Genomic DNA, 18986 nt, shown 5'->3' with positions numbered 1-18986 from the left:
TCTAGCTTTCTAAAGTTAGGAAGATAAAGTCTGTTCAGGTTTTTTTTTTTTTAATTTTAGAGATTGCTCTTTAAAGCTTATTTTTGAATATGCAAAACATTTATTTGGTTCAGAATCTAAGTGTATGGAAAGTAAAATGTGAGGATCTTAATTTTGATTGTACTTTTCTCCTTTTAGAAACAATAACTATACTTTGGTTCTTGCTTATCTTTTAGTATTTCTTTTTTCAAACATAAATGAGCATGTATGTACACAGATGGATATTGAGTTCTCATACTTCCTACACAAAAGTTGACATTCGGAAAATTCTCTGCGACCTGGTTACCTTTTAAGCTTTGAAATGTAGGTATTAAAGTTGACTATAATGCCAATAAAAAGTAATGCAGGAAAAATAGGAAAAATAGCTTCCTTGGTAGAGTACCTACCTTGCCATGCAAGTAGCAGGTTAGAGCCCAGTCCCTATCACATTAGAGGGAGTTTTTTTTTTTTTTTTTTTTTTTTTTTGTCTCCAGGATTATTGCTGGAGCTCATGCCTGCATTATGAATCCACTGCTCCAGAGGTCATTTTTTTTCCCTTTTGTTGCCCATCATTATTGTTGTTATTGCTGTTGGATAGGACAGAGAGAAATCGAAAGAGGACAGGAAGATGGAGAGGGGAAGAGAATGATAAACATCTGCAGACCTGCTTCACTGCTTGTGAAGGGACTCCCTGCAGGTGGGGAGCCGGGGTCTGGAAACAGGATCCTTACCCTGGTCCTTGTGCTTTGCGCCATGTGCGCTTAACCTGCTGTGCTAGTGCCCGGCCCTCTACAGGGAGTTTTGATGCTGTGGTATCTTTGTCTCTCTCCTGCTATCTGTCTGTTTCTGTACCTTTCCTTCTGATTGAAAAAGTTGACTTGAAGCAGTGAAGTTCTTAGGACTACTAAAAGAAATCATCAATTGACACATTTGTTTGGCCATTATATTTTCTAAGAAAAAAACAGAAAGAGTCTAGGGCCGTACCACCCTGAACATGCCCGATCTTGTCTGATCTCAGAAGCTAAGCAGGGTTTTGCCTGGTTAGTACTTGGATGGGAGAAAAAAAACAAAACCTTTTAAGGGTCAGTCATGTCTCCCCTCAAGCATTACACCCTTTATCTCCTCAAACATTCAAGTTTTGTTCATTACCAGTTATTCTTGGCAGCTTGTGTTCTTAAAAAACAATTTTTATTTTCATGATTTCATAAGAGGTAGAAAGAGTTTCAAGGCAGAGAGAGAGAAAGAGAAATACAGACGTCTGAATACCAGTCTAGGACATATGGTGCTAGGGATGGAAATGGAAGCCTCACTCATGGAAGTCTCATTTTATAACAGAGGAGTGATTTCCCTGATCACTAACTTGTAAAATTTTATAGGTGAAACCATGCTGATAATTTCTGTGTCTGGCCTATTTTCTTTGCAATTTATTTGCAAGAGACAAAAATATTTTATGTCAAAATTTAATTAGTTCATTTGATTTTTATAGCTATGCAATATTCCATTGTATGACTACTATGGAATTAATTTTATACTTTCACTCTTTATATTTATTTTATATTAGAAAATATATATTAAAGATTTATTTATTTATTTATGTTGTAGTTGGCATAACTTCTAGGGATCTATGCTTCCTCTGTCCAATTTCTACCTGATTATTGTTTGTTTGTTTAGATAGTGGTTGAAAGACAGAGAAGGAGACAGAAAAAAAAAAAGGGAGACACCAGAGCACTAATCTACCGCTTGTGAAGTTTATCCTTGTAGATGTTCTCATGTATAATCACTAATATGAATTGCTCTCCATTTAATTTTTGCCAACTGGATTAAGAGTATCAACAAATTGGAATTAATTTTACTTTGCATTCCATTTGTGAACTGTCATGCTGTGTGTATAGAGAGAAGGTGGATTTCAATCCCACCATGAAACGGGCTTAAATGTTTAATTTCCACTGGAAAATCAGAAGACATGTTTATTTAACGAATGCCCAAGGCAAAAACATGTTTACTTTTCATTTTCCTGTGTCATGGGATAGAGTGCTGGTATTGTCTTCCTCCTATCACTCAGGCATAATCCCTATATGATTATGGTTCAAAAGTAAGCAACAATCTGTTCCATCTAATTCATCTAGGGTCAAAATCAAGTGCTCTGTTTCTCAGATAACATGGAGATAGCAATTCTCCCCTCTGAGGGTCACCATCTGTCTTGCTATTGCAGCCTGCTTCCTAGGTAACAGCTATAAGACTTATCATTCTACTTAATTGCTTTTGATTCTTTTTTTTTTCTTTTACTTACTTTTTTAAAGATTTTTTTTTAATCAGAGATACTAAGCACATTGCTCATCTCTGGTATACGGTGGTGTCAGGGATTAGACCTGGTATCTCAAGTGTGCCAGTCCTGTGCTCTAATGTTGAGTTACTCCAGTATTTTTAAGTTTTTCAGTAGATACTTCCTTGGAATATATATTTCTGGTCTTCCACTCAACTACTCTACTTTTAATTCTAGCTTACCTTTATAACAGTTAAACTGGGGTCTGATTTTATATGCTTCAAATGAGATAATGGAGTGTCAGTATCAATTGACATATAGAAAGGGATACATCTGGATGATGGGGAAATAAGACAAAATGGATGAATGATAGAACATTTATTTGATTGTGTTTGCAAGACAGACAACACAGAAAAATTCCACTCTCAAGGACATCTTGAACACCAAACAAATCTTTAGCAAAGACTGTCTGTGCAGTTAAGTATAAATAAATTAGAAGACAAGAATTATGTTGTTTCATAATGCAAGTGTATGTGAAACTTGAACTTGAAAATAAGTCCACACTTGGAAAAAATTAAGCCCATTTTTTATGTTTGGGATTTTAGTGAATTTGGCTTTATTCACCCTTAATTTAGAGTGTCCCAAAGTTTGTAATTAAAAGCTTCTATGGAACCGTGGCTGAACACAAACTCATTAGTAGAGAGCTATAAAAGCTCAACAAAAACCACCTAAATTATAGACCTTGGAGGCTCATAAGGCTTCCATTTTGTTAAATCAATGTTTCTAAAGTGTAAATGGCTGGGAGAGGGATGATGTGTTTATTGCCTACTATGTATTTATTTCTATCAATCTTTCCTTGTTTCTCAGATTTAGATATATATTTATATATTTTTTTACTTGTTTGATTATTGATCACTTTGCTGGTATTCAGTAAAAGCTTATTTTGACTTTAAAAAATTATAAGCGATTTAATATTAATTCACAAAATTGTGAGATAACGGGGTATAATTCTGCACCGCTCCCACCACCAGAGTTCTGTGTCCTCATTACCTCCATTGGAAACTGCAGTGGGTTCTCCAAGAGTTACAGATATGGGTCCACTATTATTTCTATAACTATCTGTATTTATGTATACTGTCCATTTTTTTCCCCTGTGGTCCTGACTTCTCTTTTCTAAGTCAAACCTACACCTGTTACTACTTCTGAATGCTCTTCCTTTTTTTATTCTTCTCTTTCCAGATCCTGATGTAACTGGAGTTCAGAACCCTCTGGTCATTTCCCCCTAACATTTCTTCCCCTCTGGGATTATGAACCAAAATTCCTTATGAGGTGTAGAAGGGGGAAATTCTGGCTTCTGTAATTGCTTTTCTGCTGGATATGGGTGTTGGCAGGTTGATCCACATCCTCAGCCTATTTCTATCTTTCCCTAGTAGAGTAGGGCTCTGAAGAGATTAGGTTCTTGGACACATTGGTGAGGTCATCTGCCCAAGGAGGTCATGATGGAATCATAGCAGCTTCTGCAACTTGATGGTGAAAGGAAGTAAGAAATAAAGCAGGACAAAATGTTTTAATAAACAGGAACCAAAAGGTAGGAAAAGAGCATATGAGAAGAGGATGGAAAGAAGCTAACAAGTCTACTTTAAGTATATTCCTAGAATCTCATGACTTAATTTTTTTTTTTTTTTTTTGCCTCCAGGCTTATTGCTGGGTTTGGTGCCTGCACCACAAATCCACTGCTCCTGGAGGCTAATATTCCCCCTTTTTGTTGCCCTTGTTGTTTTATTGTTGTTGTGGTTATTATTATTCTTGTCATTGATGCCACTGTTGTTGGATAGGACAGAGAGAAATGGAGGGAGGAGAGGAAGAGAAAGACAGACACCTGTAGACCTGCTTCACTGCCTGTGAAGCGACCCCCCTGCAGGTGGGGAGCTAGGGCTTCAAACTTGGATCCTTATGTCTGGTCCTTGTGTTTTGTACCATGTGCACTTAACCCTCTGGGCTACTGCCTGACCCCCAACTTTAGTAGGTTTTGCTTGAGTTTGATAGCTAACATGCAGATGACCTAAAAATATTGTCTGGGAAGATGATGTCAGAGTTGAGAATAAGGCTAAGAAGCTGGATTAGGGCAGAGAATAGCTCCCATACTTGAGGAAAGTATATAAATACAATTAAGTATATAAATACATATATATATGCCCTAGAGTAAAGTTAATATATATGTATATGTATATATATATATATTAATATATACGTTACACAGGAGCCTATGTAACCTCTGAGTTCATTAGTCTGAGCATGCAGTTCACTCAAAGAAACATCTTATGAAAACTCTGTTCAACTATCTAGCTAGCAGAAAACTATTTTTAAAAGTGGTAAGGAGAATCAGGTATATAACTTGGATGTTAGAGCACAGAACTTGTATACTTGAGAGCCCAGATTGATCCCAGTGTTGTGTGTGGCAGAGCTTATCAGTGCTGTTGTCTTAATAAATAAATAAATAAATAAATACTAAAAATAAATCTTAAAATAAAATTTGAGATATGGTACAGTTATATGGCAAAGGAGTGGAAAATAAGAGGTTCTGTATCCATTTCCCAGTGCTGCATATGCTAGAATGATGCTCTGACTCTCTCTCTCTCTTTCCCTTGAATAAGTAAATATTTTTTAAAATATTCTATGATTACTTAGGCTGAAGAGATGGATGTGAGTGTCTGCTGTTAGATGTGGCTCAAGTTTAAGCCCTGGTACCACATAGGAGTGGAATAAAAACAATAAAGACTGACTCTGTTGTCTCTCTCTATATATATATCCTCCCCCCTCCCTCCCATCTTATTTCTTCCCTCCTTCTTCCTCTATCTGGATAAAATTATTTGGGATTTTTGTTTGTTTTTTACCAGAGCACTGCTCAGCTCTGACTAATAGTGTGCTGTGAATTGAACTTGGGGCTCTGGAGCCTCAGGCATGAGAGTGTCTTTGCATAACTATTATGCTATCTCCCCAGCCCACTTTTGGCTTTTTAACTTCACAGTTTTACCTTTTCTAAAATGTCATATAGTTGGAATCAGATATAAACTCTCCAGAATGACTTCTTTCACTCAGTAATATACCCTTTCAGTTTTTTGTTTCATATGTTCATAATTCCATTTCTTAGTATCAGTACAACTACCATGATGTATTAAATCCACTTGTTTGGGGATATATACATTCATTCTTTAAAATGAATCTATGTAGTCAACATATCAACACTAGATTACACCCCTTAAATATTATGACAATCCTCTAGAGAATTGTTCTTCCTTACACTAATTCCTTCATTCTCCCTTCTCAAGAGTAATGTTTTCCCCCCAAACAAGAGCACTACTCAGCTCTGGTTTATGGTGATGTCTGGGATGGAACTTGGGAACTTGGAGTCTAAGCTTGAAGTTCTACATTAAGAGAGACCTAATTTTAGAGAAATCAAACCAAAACATTGGCTTGTCATAGAAATGAACAATTTGGGTCATACATATATATAAATATGTATAGTATTTGACTTATAGATTTTATAAATTATAATTATGTGAAATTTTATAAATTATATATAAATTTAGCATATTATGTATTTATGACATAATTTGTATACTGGGGAGATACCAAGATGGTTATGTAAAGAGACTTTCATGCCTGAGCCACCAAATAGTGCAGATTCAATCTCCAGCTCCACCATAAGCAAGAGCTGAACAGTGCTCTGGTAAAAATAAATAAATCAAACTGAAGAGCTTCTGCACAGTAAATAGATATTTTTAAGAGGGGGAAATACTGGGATGATCTCACTCACAGGAACTTAAACAAGGACAGAATGAGAAAAGTCAAAATTAGGCTGGGTATAATATATTGCACAAAAGTAAAGACTCTGGGGAAGAGAGTAGAAGGAGGGAATCTTGGGATCCTGGTGTATGTTATGATGGACCTAAGTTGGGACTGAGAGTGTTTTACAGACACCTGTCAGGAGAAGATGGTAAATTGTACCCATGTGTCAACAATCATACTGTAAACTGTTAGTCTCCACCCCTGTGTTGAAGTGATTTGGAAAAATAAACTAAACTAAAATAAATATTTCTTTAAAAAAATAAAATTAAATAAATAAATAAATAAAATATTTTATGACCTTGGTGTAAGAAAATGTGGATTTTTCTAAAATATATAAGAAGAAAAATACTAAAGATAAAGAGGGAAAAGATAGGTTTCTTTGCTATTAAAATATTTTTGTATCAAAACAAAGAAAAAGTGAAAGATTATCCACAGATCATGGAATATATTTGCATTTATAAAAATGACAAAGCATTAGCAATATATAGTAATATAGTAATATTAATATATATAGTATATATATACTATATATATTACTATATACTATATATATTACTATATATATTATATTACTATATACTATATATTACTATATATTACTATATATAGTATATAGTAATATAGTAATATATATATTACTATAAGTCAACAAGGAAGCAGATGAAACTGGAAAAGCATACATAAACAGGCAAAAAAGCAGTCAATAGAAACAAGATTTTTTCAACTTAAGAAGACTTCATATTCTTCATACAAATAAAACTAGCAACAATCTCTGAATACTCTCTCCTGATGGCAAAGTTGTAGAGAACCAGTTATGCTCCTGCAAGAAATACTGATAAGTATGCAAATTAGTATTACCACTTTGGAGACTTACTATCAAGAATTTATTAAATGCAAGCATTGACTCCATCAAAATTTCAATTCTAGTTTTATACTATAGGTGAACTCATTCACATGTGATCAAGGAGACTTGTACAAATGTTTTCAACATTATTTATAGTGTCACAATTTATCCATTGGCAAGAAAAAGAAACAGAGATAGTCATGTGATGAAATATTTTATACAGGAAAAATAAATACATTAGATATAAAAGTAGCAAGAAAATAGATCTAAAAAAAATAGTATTGAATAAATCAGACCAGTTCCAAAATGGTATGTGCATGTAAAATAAAGTAGTATATTCCTCCTCCCTTCACAATTTCTATCTGTCCTATCTAATAAAAAAAAATGAAAAAAAAAGATTAAAAGATATCAATGTGATCTCAGATTTTAGGTGAGGTTATACTAAACAGATTTCCAACTTTCCAATATTACTTTGCCTTAACTGCCATATTTATAACATTTCAAATCTTAGTGCTTTACAACAATGGAAAATGTTTTATCACCCAAGGAAGAACTGATTGAGGGCTTCTTGTTGGCTGTTATCTATGTTATCATTTAAGGATATGTATTCCTCAGGCTTCTATTTCTTCCTTTCTTAAGGTTCTTCTTTTTTAATTTTAAAGGTGTCTTTGTTAACACAAGGAGCGAGAGTAGTATATGACATTCAGTGTCATGTACCAAACTCAGGTTTATTTATTTCTTAGTCGAAAACTCTAGCTGCTGTGCCACTTTTGGGGTTACAATTTTTTTCATTTATTTATTTTTTATTAGGTAAAGATGAAGAGGTAGATATGAGAGGGAGAGACAGAGAAAGAGAGATGACTGCCTTCAATAAGGTGGAGATCTGGCAGGAATGTGGGTCATTCAAAGGAGCATCCAAATAAGCTTTCTCACCAGCCTGCCTCCCTTATTAAGGTTAGGTGTAGCTGGATAACCTTTCAAGCAGGGAGCAAGAACAGAAGTTATTGTGGGAGGGATTTGAGGGGATTGAGCTGTGAAATAGCGCAAATCACAATTGCCATGGACCACTCAAGAGGAAGAGCATCAGGAAGGATCAGGGAACTCTGAAGGCGACCACCTGGTGGGTCAGGAAGAGAGGGAGAACAGGGAGGGGAGAACAGAATACACCACACTCTGTTGGAGGGTGAATCTGAGCTCTATTTTTATTCAGCAAGTGAGAGTTTATATATCTTTCAATCTTACATAAACAATATCTGAAACAGAAAGTAAAGCTCATTTCTTGATTAGATGGCCTTGTAGTTTTACAGAAATGTCGTACTTCATGGGGTGATGCATTTCTGAGTAATAGGTTTAGCAGATAGTATTTTGTGTAGAGTTTTAACATATTTCATAAGAGGAGGTGAGTAAGTATTACTAAAAGTTTTTCCTAAAACTTTATGTATTTGATGACCCATAACTTTGTCCACCTCATTTCTTGTTCATCTGTATCTAATCTGGGAACAGGGGCTGTTCATCCCCGATTACACGGCATCATTACCATGTACATAATGAAAACAATAATCAGAGTTTCCAATTTAGATCTGCTCAGGATGCCAAGACCCACTCCCAGAATTCTTCTTCCTTGAAGAGAGTTTTCCGGGGTGCTGACCCTGTCAGACCCATCGTTCTGGAGTTGAGTGGGGTGTGGCAACAATTATTCACATTCTGTTTGTGGGGACTTGTGGCCACTATGATTCAGAGAAAGGCTGAGGAATCCAGTCCAGGTTTGTGAAATGAAGAAAAGAAAACAACTTAATGCCTCCAGGTCTTTGAGAGTGGTGACTCCACTCCATGAAATTATCCTGAACATTTTTTTTTCCTTAACCACACTATCTTCTATTTATCCTTTATCGCTCAGTTCAGATACTACTTTCTGTAGACATCCCTCCTGCCCGGGATAAGTGTTACCACAATGTCCTGAATTTTATCAGTCACAGACCTCCTTGTGCTATGTTGTAATGGTTACTTGACTGATGTCACAGTAGTGGGACTTCTTAAGGGTAAATTGAAAATGCTGTGTCTTATTTATATTTATGTTGCTGGTGTCTTTCCTAGTACACAACCAAAAATGTTTGGGGGAAAACTTAGAAAATCATAAAGGAAGTAAGAAGTAACTGAAGAAAGAACCTAGGGAAAAGGGACTACTCAAGAACATGCCTTCTAAAATTACAGCTATGTAAAGTTATATAAACACTACAGGCATTGAATATTTTGTTCCTAGCATAGGATTATCAGCTATCCGTCTACCCCTTCAGTTCTAAATTTTTAAAGATTTATTTGTTTGTTTTATGAACAAGAAAGAAAGAGAATAACTAACCAGAAAAAAAACTCCAGTATATGTGGTTCCAGGGATCATATTCAGGTCATCACCTATACAAGTCCTGCATTCTACCTGTGGAATCACTTCCCAGTCAAAATGGGGGGAGGGGGAGGGGAGGGGAGGAGGTATTGGGAGGAGGGGGATAGATAGCATAATGGTTATGCAAAGAGACTTTCATGCCTGAGGCTTCAAAGTCCCAGATTCAGCCCCCCACACCACCATAAACCAGAGCAGTTCTCTGGTAAGAAAAAAAAAAAAGAAGACAAGAAAAGAAATTAAAAAAAAATGGTTTAACGTTACAATTCTTCTACAATTAAAAGGAAATTTGTGTTATAAAGATCCCTGACAAATAACTCTGGTATGACAAACTGCTCTATGTTCTCCAAAAGTTCTGCACACAGTTCAGATTGATTGGAAAATAAAGTGTAAATGGGCAGTGCTCAGACCTGAGTCAGATGTCTGGTAAGGTCAAATTGTGAAAAACTGATAGCTCGGTTAAAGAGATAAAATCTTATTTTAAACGGGGGGAATTGTTGAAGCAATTTAAATAGAGGAGGGATATGATCAAAACCTGAGTTAAGAAGATCATCTTTGTTGTGAAAAAATATACCAGATGCAGACGAAGTTGGAGGAAAGATACCAACTAGGGAGCTAGAATAATACTTTATATAGGGTATGGTGGATATAAATTGGCTTAGTTTGTGATTGACATTGAAAATAAGTGTATAGTATTCAAATTGAATATGTACTGTAAGAGAGAGGGGGAAATGTTGGGACTGACTGTATTCTAGCTTGGATAACTATATATAATTAATAAAAAATATTACACTAGAATTTTAAGTGGTTTATAAGATTATAAAAATCCACACTGCGCCCATACCAGAATTTTGTGCCACCCCTTCTCCCCCCAATAATAACCACTTTAGTTTTCTCAAAGTTTTATAGCCATGTTACAAAGTAGGCTAGGCCAGGATAGAATTTAATGATTGAGCTGGTGGAAGGTAGGAAGCTCATGATACACACATCTTGTTTAAAAAAAAAAACCAAAATGATACAATTTCACACCATTTCCATCCCCAGAGTTCCATATTCCATCCCTTCCATTGGAAAATTTCTTAGCCTTTATCCCTCTGGGAGTATGGATCAACTATCTCTATGGGGTGCAGAAGGTGTTAGGTCTGGCTTCTATAATTGCTTCTCTGCTGGACATGGGTATTGACAAGTCAATCCGTAATTCCAGCCTGTTTTTATCTTTCTTATCTGATGGACTTGTTGATCATTATTAAATCAACAACAACAACCAAAAATAATTTAAAAAAAAAGGATATCAGTCTAAAATAGGTCTGCAGGAATATGTTGAACCACCCAGGAAGAACAAAAATAATAGAATGTGAGGATACAGGACTTGTTCAGCATGTACAACAAATTTATCTCACAGCTGCCTCATTCAGGAAGAACAAAGCCCTCATGAAAATAGCACTTGGTTTACTGATGGGGAATGATGCCCATGTGTAAAAAAAAACAAAAAATGTGACTTAGGCAGATAGAAAAAAAAATAGCCTAAGGTTATCCTGGCTTCTCTGTATTATTGGAATAAACTAGCACTTGCTCCCCAGCTTGAGATTTTCTGTATGCGTTACATGTAAGCACATGTGCAGAGTACTATTGGTTATATAGCCCCTAGCTTATCTATCAATAGGTGACTCCTCCTAAATTTTTATTTTAGGGGTCACCAAGTCCTATTCTGGGCTCATTTCCTTTCTGAGAAGTAAGGTTTCTCACACCTGATTTCCATTTTATAATCAATCTTCTACTATTCCTTTTTTCCATATATTTCCAAAAGCACCTCAAAATTAAAGTGAAAATATGAATCAATAATCCTGTACAATTGGAGATTGCTCCTATGTAGAATAATAGAGAACTGAAAAATATGAACTGGGAAAAGAAGAAATGAAGAGGAAGAGAAAGAGAGAGAGAGAGAAGCCAAACTGTCAGTTACCAGGTTTGCTTAGAGGAGACCCACAGCCCCTTTTGTGCTAGTGGCAGTCAGCAAATTAAAGATGGACACACAGAAGTTTGAAGCACAGAGTTTTATTGACATGTTAATAAGCAAAGGTATTTTTTGAGAGGCTCATTCCTCAGAGAGGAAATGAGCCCTGAAGTGCAGGGCTTGGTGTGATTTAAGTAAAAGTTAGGGAGGAGTCTAAGATCACATAGATAACTGACAAACTGGGGGCAGCATCCCCTACAGAGGAATTAAGATTCATAGTTGAGTCTGTCACAGTTAAAGAAGTTGACCAGGGGGGCGAGTGGTGGTGTACGTGGTTGAGTGCACATGTTACAATGTGCAAGTACTGGGGTTCAAGCCCCTGGCTCCCACCTGTAGGGAGAAAGCTTTGTGAGTGGTGAAGCAGGTCTGCAAGTGCCTCTCTTTCTCACTCTCTATCTTTTGTGCTCCTCTTGATTTCTGGCTATTTCTATCCAATAAATCAAGATAATTAAAAACTTTTTAAAAAGGAAGTTGACCAGAAACTCTTTGCAGAACAGGCAGACCAATTTTAAGTGAAAGATAAAAGAAAAATCTCTTTCATATAGAGACATCTTTTACCCTTCAATTATTGTTGACAGCTGACATGAGAGGCTGTGAAGGAGCAAACAAAAGAATATGAGCAATAGAGGGGCAAGGGGGTAGCATATCCAGTTGAGCTCACATGTTTCAATATTAAGGGCCTGGATTCAAGCCCCACTTCCTCACCAACAGGGGAGAAGTGTTGAGAGCAGTGAAGCAGTGCTGTAGGTATCTCTCTTCCTCTCTATCTCTCCCTTTCCTTTCAATTTCTGTCTTTCTCTGTTCATTAAACAAGAAGTATTTTTTAAAAAGAAGATAAACAGGTGATCCGGGAGGTGGCGCAATAAATAAAGCACTGAACTCTCAAGCATGAGGTCCCGAGTCTGACCCCCGGCAGCACATGTACTGGTGTGATGTTTGGTTCTTTCTCTCTCTCCTCCTATCATTTTCATAAATAAATAAATAAATAAAATATTTTTTAAAAATAAGATAAGCAGTAGAATAAAAGTATTACATCACAACACCAAGGTTAAAATGTTTTAAATGTTAAGAAGAAATAAAGGAAAATAAAGATTAAAACAGTATCTATTAGGTTTGACATCATGCCATTATTTAGTCCCCTTTTGAGTACAATTCTATGAAAAAAGAACCAGATGACTTTCATTGAGAAGTGAATGGAAAGTGGAGAGTGGAAGATAATAGGAGTAAAAAAAAAAAAAAAGTGAATAGAAGTTCTAACACTTATTTGAAAAGGTTGTTTATTTATTTTTGTCTAAACTGAAAAATATTTGATAATGTGTAAATGCTTTGGGGAGAATGTAGAGAAAGATAGCATGTAAACAACAGAGTGGCAACAGAGAGAAAAGTAATTAATAGACTAAGGTCCCAAGGAGACAAGAGAAGACCTGGAGAAACAAGCCTTCCAGTTTAATTGACTATAGCAAGTAATGGTTCTGGATGAGGCTACATTTATAGGTTTAGTAGTGGGAATTTAAGCAGAGTGTAAGTAGATCTATGTGATGGCTTCTATTTTATTTGTAATGAATTATAGTTTCAGTCATCTGCTGAGAGGAAGCAGAATAGTAGGATCAGATGTTTAAGAAAAATGGAGTTGAGGGGGTCGGGCGGTGGCGCAGTGGGTTAAGCGCATGTGGCGCAAAGCGCAGGGACCGGAGTAAGGATCCCGGTTCGAGCACCCGGCTCCCCACCTGCAGGGAGTCGCTTCACGGGCGGTGAAGCAGGTCTGCAGGTGTCTATCTTTCTCTCCCCTTCTCTGTCTTCCCCTCCTCTCTCCATTTCTCTCTGTCCTATCCAACAACGAATTGTGTCAACAAGGGCAATAATAATAACCACAACGAAGCTACAACAAGGGCAACAAAAGGGGGAAAAAAATGGCCTCCAGGAGTGGTGGATTCATGGTGCAGGCACCAAGCCCAGCAATAAACCTGGAGGAGGAAAAAAAAAAAATGGAGTTGGATTAAAATCACTGCTGAGGAAATAAATCTCTTCAGAAAATTGCAACAGGAATTTTGAATAGTTCTAAGAACCTCCTAGAAGTCAAAGTTGCTGCACTGACTGTGCTCAGTGTCTATTTAATTAATTAATTAATTTTCCCATTTGTTGCCCTTTTTATTGTTGTTGTTATTGATGTCATTGTTAGATAGGACAGAGAGAAATGGAGAGAGGAAGGGAAGACAGAGAGGTGGTAGAGAGGGAGATAGAGGCACCTGCAGCACTGTTTTACTTCTTGTAAAATTTAAGGTATCTAAACTTTATAGATGGGAGTATCTCTTTAGTTATACCTAAATCAGAATATCATAGTTGGAACCATACAGAATGGGACCTTTTCAGACTAATTTCTTTCATTCAATAACATGCATTTAAGGTTCCTCCACAACTTATGACGTGATAGTTTATTTCTTTTCAGTGCTAAATAATATTCTACTGTAATTTAACCATTCAGTTACTAAATGACATCATAACTAATTCAAGATTAGACAGTTATGAAATTTATGTGTATGAGACTGGGTGGTGGCGCACCTGTTTGAGCGCACATGTTACAGTGCACAAGGACCGGGGTTTGAGTCCCCTGTCCCCACCTCCCACCTGCAGAAGGAAAGCTTTGCAAGTGGCGAAGCAGGGCTGCAGGTGTCTCTCTTTCTCTGTCCCTATCTCTCCTAACCTCTTGGTTTCTGACCATTTCTATCCAATAAATAAAGATAATAAAAAATAAAAACAAAACACTTAAAAAAAAGAAATTTATGTGTAGGTTTTCATGAATTCTCAATTGATTTGTGTAAATACTGAGGATTATAGGGGTATACTGTATTTAACTTTGTAAAATGCTACTGAACTGTATCATAAAGTGTCTGTACCAGTTTGTATTTCTGAAAGAAATAAAGGAGGTTTCTTGTTTTGCTAATTCCTCAGTACAATTTCATAGCTTCTAAATTTTATATTTTAATTAGTATGTAGTGGTTTGTCATTGAAATTTTAATTCCCCATTTCCTAATGACATATGATGTGAAACACCTGTATGCATTTTTTGTTATTTTTTATCTTTATTAGTAAATTATCTGCTCATCTCTTTTGTCCTATTTATTTCATGAGGAAAAGATAGATGCTGAGGGTTGAAGCCAAGACCTCACTCTACTGTTTATCTTTTCCTACAGGCCATTCCTTTACCCATTTTAATTGAGTTGTTCTGTTTCTTATTTTTGATTTTTAATAGTTTTTTTATATATTTTTAATTTTAGATCTTTCTCATGTATGTGTTTGACAAAAAAATTCTCTGTTTTGGTGGCTTGTCTTTTCATTCTCTTAACATTAAGTTTCTTACTTAAAGAAGAAGATTTTAATGTTAATAAGTCCTACCTAGTGAATTTTTCTTCTATGGAAAATGATTTTATGTTGTATTAAAGTCAGTGATCAAAAAAGTGCCACAGCAGAAGAGTGCAGGACTAGAATACTAGAAGTCATGAGTTCTGTCCCAGGTACGAGCACCTCATGTCCTAGAGAGATGCTCTGCTGGATCTTTATCTGCCTATCCATCTGTCTATCTATATCTATATCTATATCTATATCTATATCTATATCTATATCTATATCTATATCTATCTATCTAATTTATCTATCATCTATCTATCTATCTGTCTATCATCTATTATCTATCATATATCTGTCCAATCTCTTTCTCTAATAAATAAATACAATTTTTTAAATTTTTAAAATTTTTTTTACCAGAGCACTGCTCAACTCTGGCTTATGGTAGTGCAGGGGATTGAACCTGGCACTTTGGAGCCTCAGGCATGAGAGTCTGTTTGCATAATCATTATGCTATCTACCCCTGCCCAAATAAATACAATTTTTAAGTTGGCACCTAACCCAAGGTCAACTAGATTTTTTCTGAGGTCATCTAGAAATTCTAAAATTTTGTATTTACAGTTAAATCTATGGCATATTTAAAAAAATGTTTATTAGTTATTTATAAATTATAAGATAATAAGGATACTATTCATTTGTTCCTACCACCAGAGTTCTGTGTACCCATCCCACTCTAGCAGTAAATCCTGAGGTCACAGATATAGGTTGACTATCTGTCTATCTATCTATCTATCTATCTATCTATCTTTCTATCTATCATCAATCTATCACCTATCTATCTATGTATCTATCATCATCTATTATTTTACCCATTTTTATTCACTTCTACAGTCCTGCCTTCACTTCCTAAGTCACACTTACACCTATTTCTACTTTCTTTCTTTTTTTTTTTTTTTTTACTTATTTAAAAAAGTAGACATTAACAAAACCATAGGATAAGAAAGGTACAACTCCACACAATTCCCACCACCAGAATTCCATCTCCTCTCCCTTCCCCTTATAGCTTTCCTATTCATTATCCCCCTGGGAGTATGGACCCAAGGTCATTGTGGGATGCAGAAGGTGGAAGGTCTGGCTTCTGTAATTGCTTCCCCTGCTGAACATGGGCGTTGATAGTTCCATCCATACTCCCAGTCTGCCTCTCTCTTTCCCTAGTAGGATGGGGCTCTGGGGAAGCGGAGCTCCACGACACATTGGTGGGGTTGTCTGTCCAGGAAAGTCTGGTTGGCATCATGCTAGCATCTGGAACCTGGTGGCTGAAAAGAGAGTTAACATACAAAGTCAAACAAATTGTTAAACAATCATGGACCTAAAGGATGAAATAGTGCAGATGAAGTGTTGAGGGCTTCTCCATTTTGTAGATAGCTAGTATACATATTTCAGTTATATTTCAAAGGCCTGTAGCTATACTAGTTTTCTTTGTTTCCTCTGAGCCTGAAGTCTGATATGCAGGTGGATCCAAGTTATTGTCTGGGGAGGTGAAGTCATGGCTGGAAAAGGGACAGAAAGCTGGATCAGGGAAGAGAGTAGTTCCCTTAATATGGGGAAGGGTTATACATATTGTTAACTGTAAACCCCATCAGTTGGATTTGGTCTGGGGCCCATATTCAGCTTAGGAGCCTATGTGACCTCTACATCCCTGTAAATCTGAGTTTACATTCTGTAGTCATGAGTAGGAACATTCCAAGCTGCCACAATATCAACCCATCTTCCTCAGGTGTAGCATAGAGTATGTTGTCCATCCTCACTTCAGAGGATGGGGCATTCTCTACCTTTGTTGATCCAAGTTGAGGGCAAGGTCCGATGGGGGACCCACAAAGAGGTCTTTTTTGTTGTTCCTGATAGAGATAACCTGTAACAATGGAAAGAGGGATTTATTTGAGGTTTAGGCCCATCATGTCTGTTTGGGAATCTCAGGACTCCCCGAATTGGGCCCCAGCTGATGGGATGGCCTGATAGTGACTAAAGAGTCATCATTAAAGTATGCCAGTCTCTTGCCCTTATTCAGCTTTTGCAGTCCTTGTTTTGCTAAGGTTAGCTTTGGAGTAAGTGAGAGAACTCTAATAGGAAGTAGGTGAGGAGGGTATCTAAGTCTAATTAGATTTATTTCATTATGAACTTCATACTGACTCACTGCAGACTATTGTGTACTTTTGCTTTCAGGTATATATTTTGCCCTAGTTTATGGATATTTGTGAACATATGCTCTTACAAGACTTTGTTAGGAAGTGAATCACCTGGAATGGAATTAGAGAATACTATGAAAGGAAAGCTCTCACCCGAGTAATGAAGCTGAAGGGTTGTCATTCCACACCTGAAGTCTCTGGACAAAGTCTGAAGTGAAGCATGCTGGGGTGGCACTTATTGCGTTGATTAGGTTGGGATCAGTGGATTCAATATTATTTGGTATGAATTGAGAGAAGCATGCAGAAAAGTGCACCCCACCATAAGGTTCCAGGACTGGGGGAAATATAAGCTCTGTAGTGGAAATGTGAGTTTCCTGCTGTCTTAGGGTTCAAGCTATTACTACTTTGTAGTGATCTTCCATTTTCTTCTTCCCTCTCAGATAAGTGCAAAAGTGCCTGACTTCCTCTGGTATTTTACTTCTGACTTCCTCTGTTTTTGCTTCCTTTTTACTGATGGTAAAAAAACAACATTTACTGGTGATAAATGTTTTGATCCTCGTGGAATTAGGGGTTCAGAGCTCTCTGGTCATCTTCTATCATTTCCCTATTGTGGGAATATGGACCAATTTTTTTTTTTAGTAGGACAGAGAGAAATGGAGAGAGGAGGAGAAGACAGAGAGGGGACGAGAAAGACAGACACCCACAGATCTGCTTTACCACCTGTGAAACAACTCTCCTGCAGGTGGGGAGCTGGGGGCTCGAACCGGGATCCTTATGCTGATCCTTGTACTTTGTACAATGTGCGCTTAACCCACTGCACTACTGTCCGACTCCCTGAACTAAAATTCTTTTGGGCGTGCAGAAGGAAGGAGTTCTGGCTATCTATGATATATTCTGAACAAATTCAATTTATTTTATTTTTTTTTTGCGTTTCTACTTCTTCTTCCTTTTATTTATTTATTTTTTAAATGCATAAGATTTTTTTTTAAATGCATAAGATTTTTTTTTAAATGCATATGTGTGTACACATATGTTCTTGGCAGCACAATTTGTAATAGCCAAAACCTGGAAGCAACCCAGGTGTCCAACAACAGATGAGTGGCTGAGCAAGTTGTGGTATATATACACAATGGAATACTACTCAGCTGTAAAAAATGGTGACTTCACCGTTTTCAGCCGATCTTGGATGGACCTTGAAAAAATCATGTTGAGTGAAATAAGTCAGAAACAGAAGGATGAATATGGGATGATCTCACTCTCAGGCCGAAGTTGAAAAACAAGATTAGAAAAGAAAACACAAGTCGAACCTAAAATGGAATTGGAGTATTACACCAAAGTAAAAGACTCTGGGGTGGGTGGGTGGGTGGTGAGAATACAGGTCCATGAAAAATGATGAATGAAATAGTGGGGGTTGTATTGCTAAATGGGAATCTGGGGAATCAAATTCAATTTATTAAATTCAATTATATATGAAAGATAGAAAGTATATATTTATGTTCCCTTTTTTGTTATATGTAGATGCTCAGTTGGTTCAGTAACATTTGAGGAAGGCTAACTTCTCCACTGAATTCCTTTTATTCCATTGTTAAAATTCAATAGTCTATCTTTCATTGGAACAATTTCTGGACTCTTTTCTTGCTAATTGATTTATTTTTCCATTCTTATGCCAATACCAAGCTGTCATCATTACTGTCAAGTCTATCGATGTTAATATACACAAAGATTTATGTAACCACCACAGTAATGAATGTTCAGAATAATTCTGTCTGCATGGAAATTCCTTCATACTGTTTCCTTACAGAGTAGAAAACAATATATGGCAATCACTGATCTGCTTTCAATCACAGTAGTTCTACTTTTTGGAAATCTCATCTGAATAAAATCTTTTTTTTTGCGTCCAGGAGTATTGATGGGGCTTGGTGCCTGCACTATGAATCCACTGCTCCTAGAGGCCATTTTTTTCCATTTTGTTCCCCTTGTTGTTTATCATCATTCTTGTTATTATTGTTGTTATTGATGTCATTGTTGTTGGACAGGACACAGAGAAATGAACAGAGGAGGGGGAGACAGAGAGG

The sequence above is a fragment of the Erinaceus europaeus genome, chromosome 1 (genome assembly GCF_950295315.1).
Source record: "Erinaceus europaeus chromosome 1, mEriEur2.1, whole genome shotgun sequence".
Classification (NCBI taxonomy): Eukaryota; Metazoa; Chordata; class Mammalia; order Eulipotyphla; family Erinaceidae; genus Erinaceus; species Erinaceus europaeus.
This window is presented reverse-complemented; position numbering follows the sequence as displayed.